Genomic DNA, 8269 nt, shown 5'->3' with positions numbered 1-8269 from the left:
TTTTCTTTTTCTTTCTTTTTTTTTTTGCTGTGATTCTTTTAGTCGAAAATTAATTATAATGAAATGGGGAACTGACTGACTTATGTAATTAAAGAATTAATGCAAGTCTGTTGAATATAGTGAAAAGAATATGATTATATGGACGAATAATATCTTCTTAGAGCTGGCAAACAGAAATTCATAAAATATCTGTTAGATATGAATTCTAGAAATCACCTTTAAAGAATGTCACAAAACGGTTCGCAAGCACGAAAAATTACTGTAGTAACCCCTCCAGGATGTTTTTAAAAAAATAAAATTCTGACTTGTACCACAACTATCATGCAATAAGAAGAAAATCTAAATTAATTGCTTTAATTTGATTCGAGTTATCTCTTTCACATGGATATATTTTGACCTAGACATTGGATAATTTTTAATTTGGTATCAATATAAAAATAATTAAATTTTACTAAATAAATAATTTTTAATTAATTTAGTCATTTTTACTAAAATTTTAATAGGTAAATTTTACTTAAAAAAATTAAATCCTTTTTCTCCACTGATATAAATATATCTTAAGATAAATAACTAAAAAAAAACCCTAGTTTCCCCCCCCCACACGTACTAGCATATGAAAGTTAAATAAATTGCTTGTTATACAAACTTTGCATTTTTCGATGATTTTTTTTAGTCACTAAAATGCCATTGCTTAAGTACCATGAATTAAAAGACTTAGATTAATTTCATCCAATAAATATTAAAATATACAAGATGTGAATTAATCATTAAGAATGATTTCCTTTCCTACAATGTAATGCAAAAAACTGACTTGGTGCTTGAGATTTGAAATACAAATTAAAACACATGCGATTCGCAAATGATGAGAGATTTCAAAGTCGTTTTTTATTACGATTCTACAAGCGAAGTATCAATTACTGGATGTCATCTATGCATTAAAAAAAAAAAAAAAAAAAAAAAAAAGACAGAAAAAATTCTCAGAAAAAGTAATTATCGCTAAAGGGTTACCGCAGAACAACAAGGCTATAGAAATGAAATGAGCAGAAAGATCTTGATTATTTGCAACAATTTGAAGCCTTGACTTCTTTTTCTGGATTCATAGTTCAGCATAGTTATCACAAAATAAAAATATTAAATGTGCCTAAAACATCAAACTGTTGTGCCTGAATAAACTGCATATTTCCTAACTGATTTTTGAATATTACTGTTTTAAATCATTTCTATAGCCAATATAGCCAAATATTTTAAAATCATTTCTATGGCTATGTCAATGCACAATTTCGCCTCGAGAAAGTGATTGCTGTTTAGTCTAAAATAATGAAATTTAAAATTTCATAACCAGGTCAGTTTTATCACAAAATAGTGAAATAAAGTTTTTTTTCTTTTGAATGAGAAGTAAGTCTTTTTTAAGTTAGTGTGTCAGAAATATTTTACTAAACATGATTAACAAAAACAAACTGTATAAAAATTTAGGCTTCATACTTTTTTTAACAGTATAGTTATTGATTCAAACAATATTATTTTTTTAAGACATGTAAAACACGTTCTCATCTGAACGTATATGCCTGTTTCTAATGGTTCAGAAATTAACTATTGCATCAGAAATAGAACAGAAGCCATATATAATGAGAAAATCAAATTAAACCCTTGAAAAAAATAGAAAAAAAAAAGTTTAACATCTTTAAATATCTTTATTTCTTGAAAAAGGTATGTACAGGGATTAAAAGACTAGATACAATAAACTGTAGACTAAAAAAGTAAAACTGAACTGAGTCATTGATACTAATGAAATCATTAACAATACACAGATCTAACATATACAGTGCATGCAATCAGATACATTATAATATTTGAGAAATGGAATGTTCAAATACAGATATTAATTTGAAAATGCAATAAAAAATAAAATCTGGGGAATGTGAATCATAACAAAATATAAGCGTAGAAAGCCTTACAAAAATATCAGAGTGGCCATAACCAAATTAATTCTCTTTGCATTGCTATTGCATAGTACTTGTAAAAACATGAGCCCAGTAAAAAAGTTTTATTTTGTATACAAAAGTTATAAAAAGCAGAAACTGTAAAAGGGCAGTGTAAAGTTTTAGGCAATATTGGTTTCAGGAACATGTCCAACTTTGAAGAAATGTAGATGGTACATGAACACCTTTTACAGTTACAAACCCTGTCTACAAAGATGTTTAAATCTTAAACACTTACAAAGTACCAAATATTAATATTACACTTCCTTGGTGAATAAAAATTCATCAAAACAAATACTTGTTGATACACATACAATATTCCAATCCAATTTACCATCTTCATTGAAAATAATAAAAGGCCACAAAACTATAGTTTTGAGAAAAAAGCAGGCACTTGCCATTAATAGAAGTGTTACTTTGAAGATAATGCATCAGCTTACACTTTTTAATGTCACATTTAATACTTATTATCATTTCTTATTATTATTAAGTCACAGCTGACTAATCACAGCAAATCAGTAGTTTTTACTCAAATACAAAATAAATGAATTATAAATAATTATTTGTTGAAATAACTAACAAAAATTTGAATAAAATCTTGCTTTCATTGGATTCCGAATGGTTGCAATTGAAAATTATTTCATAGTATTTTTGCTGATGCCAAGAAAGCAATATTTCTTCAGTAGTTTCCTTTTTTATCAAATGGATTCTTAATAATAATTTTACATTAAAATCTTTAGTAAAGGAAATTATATTGCTATTTTTATACCTAATCACAAATACTAGCAATAATAATAATTATTATATTTTTGCAGTAAAAATATGTTTTTATTACACAACAGGATCTCAATATTTCAAACCTATTTTTATCAAACCTCTTTCTAAATTTATGACTCCATCTCAAATTAAGAGCAAAATTAAGATATTAAGCAGTTAGAAATTATTTCAATTGCCTTTAGTTTCAATTTATCATAAATATTACTTCAGTTAGAAATCATGGAAATAAAATCTTAGCACTGAAGTTATCCTTGTAGAACAATACATATAAAAATTACATACTGTTTTCACTGCATTTGCTGATTTGTAATTTATCTTTCAACAATCTAGATCTAAGAAAAAAGGCTCCCATTTGGTACACATACTTTCTTTAAGAGGGGAAAAATATAAGGTTGTTCATGGATAAATGAAAAATCCTTAAAATAACAGTAACATAATAAGCAAAACACAAACTTGAATAATTATAAAAAGTAATTTGTCCAAATAAAATTTTTTAAAAAAACAATTTCAGATGGTGATAATTATATAAGCTTTGATGTTTTTTTTTATTTATTTATTTTGTCAATTCTTTTCCCAGAAGTTATTTTCTTCCGAAATCTTGTGATTGAGGCTATAAATGACATTTGCAATGGAGGAATTTTTAAATGCTGCGATTTTATGAAACAGATTATCAAAAAATTTAACACAGTCTAACATAAGACCTCAGGATAGTTTTTGCCCTTTTTCTCTTTGTATATTACAAGCAATTTCAAATCACATACATAATTTGTGCTTACAACATAGTAAATTTTGCTTTCCAATTTATAACTTTTTTCCATCAAAGTGAGGAAAAGAAGGTAATTAAAAGCCATTTATTTAATTTCTTATCTATAATTTGATTTCTATTAATCTAATTTATCCTATTTGGAATATACATTGATACTTATTCTTATAAAAAAAATGTAAAGGATATCTGATAAGCATATCTAAAAGGTTTTGTCTTTTAAATTAATTGCAACTCAAACTTAATTTAAAAATCAAAAATTCTGCAATTTAATGCAGAGTCAGATACATTATTGCAAGTGAATGAATTAAAAGGAGGAGCAAAAGTCAATGCAACAAATGAGAACCATTATTCTAATCTTCATTGAAATAATAAACAACATTTGAGTACTTAATGCATTTATATGTTAGATAAACAATTATGATGTTAAGTATATGCAGAAACATAAAGAGATTTATGATTTTTATACAAAAAATATATCCAATTATACAGTTAATTTAAGCACAATATAATTATTTTTAATATTTTAAAAAAAAACTCTTTAACATATACTTATTGCACTGAGAAATATTGTTTTAAATGCTCCAAATAGATAAAATTAAATTGACTGTAAGTAAATCGATAATAAAATTTAGAAAAATTCAAATTATTTGTTAATAAGCAACTCAAAGATTTAATAAAAACAAATTAATTAAAGAAGCCTAAGAGTTTTAAAAACTTTAATAATACTTAAATATATATTATTAAACTTGTACTTTTTAGGCATATATTTGTATTAAAAATATATGCCTAAAAAGTACAAGTTAGCAACAGCAATAATGCAAATTTATGATACAAAACAACATAATAAAGAAATTGTATTGAATTCTAACACTGATTTGCTTTAACACAAATTTTGTTCTGCATTCATTGATTATTCTTAAAAACTCAAGTGCACCATTTTAAAGCTTTCTATTTCCATTCTTCACTATATCTATTAAACTCTATGTTTGCAATTACATTAAACAAAACTAAAGAATTTATCAGCATTCTTATCATAAATTACATTTGAAAAATGATGAGATAATGCTTATATCTTAACATAGAACTACTTCAGAAATAACTAGCATCTTCTAGAGATAATTGATTCTTACAATATATACAAAACATTATTTGCCTTTTTTAGATTTATAAGCAATCTAGAGAATACACATAAAAGCTAACATTTAAAATGTATTAATAACATCTAGCTAGTTTTCAAAAATTATTGCTTTTGAAATGCTTTATGAAAGATGAAATAGAAAATACATTATATATTCTTTTATAGTGAAATTTTTACAATGAATAAAATTGTAGAAAAGTTTAAAGGACTTCTAGAATACTAAAATAGAAAAATTTATATTTATTGCCCTTTGTCTGCATTATGCTAATTTAAATGGGAAAAGTAACTACTGCTTTTTGAAATGATGAGAATTATACATTAATCTGAAGTATCAATATAGAAATCATATTGATAGAAAAAAAAATCAGAACTGTATATAATACAATGTAAAGGAATACAGAAACAGAAAAAATTGCAATAGGCTGATAAACATTTGTAAAAAAAAAATCTAACAGGGAAACTGACAACAGAGCAAAAAGAAAGAAAAATTGTACCATCATTTATCATACAATACTTATCACAGAACTGAATCCTCCATACAAAAAGATAGAACTCAAAGCTTTGATATAGTTTAAAAGAAATAATTTGGAGAAACAGAATCTAATTTTTCTACAATTGATTCAAACAAAAATAATTTTAGTTTTTCTAAAAAAAGTTTCCCCCAAAAATATTCAAGATAAATGAAATTTTAAATTCACACTTCTTCAACTATAAGTAATAAACAAAATGTAAATAGAAGTTCAAAGATAACATTTTAAACAACTGTAATATTTAATCAAAATTTTCAACTAATCTACAGATGTTGAAATCTAGTAAAAGTGCATTATTTTTCCTCCTGTCATTTGTAAAGAGCAAAAACAATTAAGTGCAGATTACAAGTGCAAATTATATGTTTAAAATCGAATGAAATTCTAAATTTGTGAAATAAAACGAATTTTTGTATTCCTATAATTAATAATATATTGCTTTTCACTTATTAGAAAATATTACATGGTTAAAAGAATTTAAAATCTTGACTGAAACCTTTAATAGCTTTAAAAACCATGTATAACTCAGTTGGATTATCCTTTAGAATTTCACATCTTGTAGAAAATTCTTATATTTTAAGTAGTAAAAAAATTATAATCAAAATTGATGCTCATCAAATAATTAATGATATTTTCTTTTTAACAAAAGAATAATTCTATTTTAAACAATATGTGAATTAAAAATAACATTTGATAAAACATTTCAAATAATATGACTCCAAAACTGAAATCCTTAATTAAACACAATTGCAAAAGATATTATATCAAAATAATAATAATTTCAAGAAAATATAACTGATAATTTTTCTAAAGCAATATTAATTATTACACAGCAGATTACAAATATGCTATCTGAATTTCTTTTTGCATACTTTGAGAAGTATGTATTTAAAAATCTTTTTAATATATCTAATGATTATGCTTTAAATAGGCTTATTGCAATTCCTAGATTTCCTGCTTATACACGTTTGCATAAGTCTTGAACTATGTTTTGTGGTTAAGTTATTAAATGCAAAAGCAGAGAGCAAAGTTATAGAATGTTATCATCAAAAAAAAAAAAAAAATATTTTGCTTACTATTATTAACAATATTAATAAAAAATGTACATTGTGTCTCATGTCAGAATAAAATAAACATTAAATATTTTTCCTAATAAATATATATGCAATATTTGTATTTAAAAAATTATTCTTGATAATACACAGAATTTAAGTAGTTTCTCATACAAAAACAGTAGAAACAAGAGTCTGATACAATGAGGTAGGTAAAAACTATTATAATGAAAATCTAAGTCTGCTCAGAAGCACAACACAAACATACAGTAAAATGAACAAATGATGGTTATTCATTACTAATATGACAAATTACTGAAAATTTTTTGTTATAAATGCCACAATAGGTCTTTCCTTAAAATCATATCTAAACCAAAATGTAAACAATATTTTAAAAATTACAATTCTTACAATATAGAACAAAAATGTACAATTTTGTCTTAATTATTAATAAGTGGATACAAAATTTTGCTATTTAGAGATGAAATAGCTTTTTTTTTCCAGGTAACATTATTCAAAAGATACTAACACAAAGCTAAATATAATGCCCGAATTTTCTGACTAAGATAAGCAACACAAATCTTTCCAAATGACTAGTTGATCACATTAACTTGTACATAAGCATAACTGTGTCATAATAGTCATAACTGACAAGACTATTTATGAAACTTCCAGAGTTAGTTTTAGCTAAGTATATTTAAATATCAAGATTAAAAAATCGAGAAATCACAATTTCAAGTGTAATTATGATTCTGACTTAGGAATAAATATTCTAAGAAATATAACACTATCTTTCATCTCACCCTTAATATGCAATAAATACTGAAAAATCAAAAGACAGAATTTATATTAATTTTTACAATAACAATTTTCTTATGTTCATTGTGACAATAATAATGGAATTTCAGCTTCATAAGTAAAAATTTCTGAAACAGTATGCAAAACATCTGTTAACATGACCTTTGTCATATTTTCTAAAGGATTCATGAAATTTGTATTAATAAGTAGTAAATCATAAATTGTATATTTCAAATGATTTATTAAAGACATTACTAAATTGAAAAAAAAAAAAAAGAAAAAAATGTAGCAACACTAACACAAAAAAATTAAAATATATACTGACTATATGATAAAGTACGACTTAAGAAAACAAAAAGAATTAGATTTTTATGTATGTAAGAGAACACAAATAAATGAAAGCTTAAACTACATCACATGTTCTGTTATGCACAATGCATGAAATCATAGAAACACACTGCATCAGAGAATTTTGCAAACATCCTTCTCCCTTATTTCTGTCACAGATATCGAGCATTCACTTCATATTCAAATAATCAATAGTTTTATATTTCTCCTTTCTAATTCAGAATTTTCTATTATCATACAAAAATTGTTTTTCTGTAAATAATATCTATACAGAGAAGAGTATCAAAATAAGCAAATTGTAAGTGTATTGCGTATGTAAATAAAACAATAACCTTAAATGCAAAATACAGGAAATGTTTCAATACTCTAAGAGCAAGAAAGCACATTGAATTCTAAAATTAAGAAACATTTCAAAATAAGTAGTGAAAGTAATAAATTTCAAAATAAATCATAAAATTTATATTTACAAAACATAAATAACAGTTTTTTTTAAATATAGATAAAGGAAAACTTGCAAGCTGGGATAAATTGAAGCAGTTTTGACATAGTTTGTACTAAATTATAAATAAAATCACAAAATTCAAAAAAAAAAAAAAAAAAAAAAAAAAAGATAGGGATAGAATATATATATAACTTTGTACTACTTCATGCTAAATTATTAAGAAGGAAATTAAATTATTATTCCTATTTCATTTTGAGTTAAAATGAAAGTGATGATAAATTTCTAATTAATTTCTTTCGTTAATTTCTAATAGAAAAAGAAATTATAAGTGGATTTTAAACAGAAAAATTTCAAACAAATTTTGTCATTGTAAATTCACCTCTATTACTTAAAAATGAATATACTGAAATAATACTTTACCTGTTAATAAATACTTTAAAAA

This window comes from Argiope bruennichi, chromosome 5 (genome assembly GCF_947563725.1).
Source record: "Argiope bruennichi chromosome 5, qqArgBrue1.1, whole genome shotgun sequence".
Lineage (NCBI taxonomy): Eukaryota > Metazoa > Arthropoda > Arachnida > Araneae > Araneidae > Argiope > Argiope bruennichi.
The sequence above is the reverse complement of the archived record's forward strand: the minus strand, read 5'-3'. Positions refer to the sequence as shown.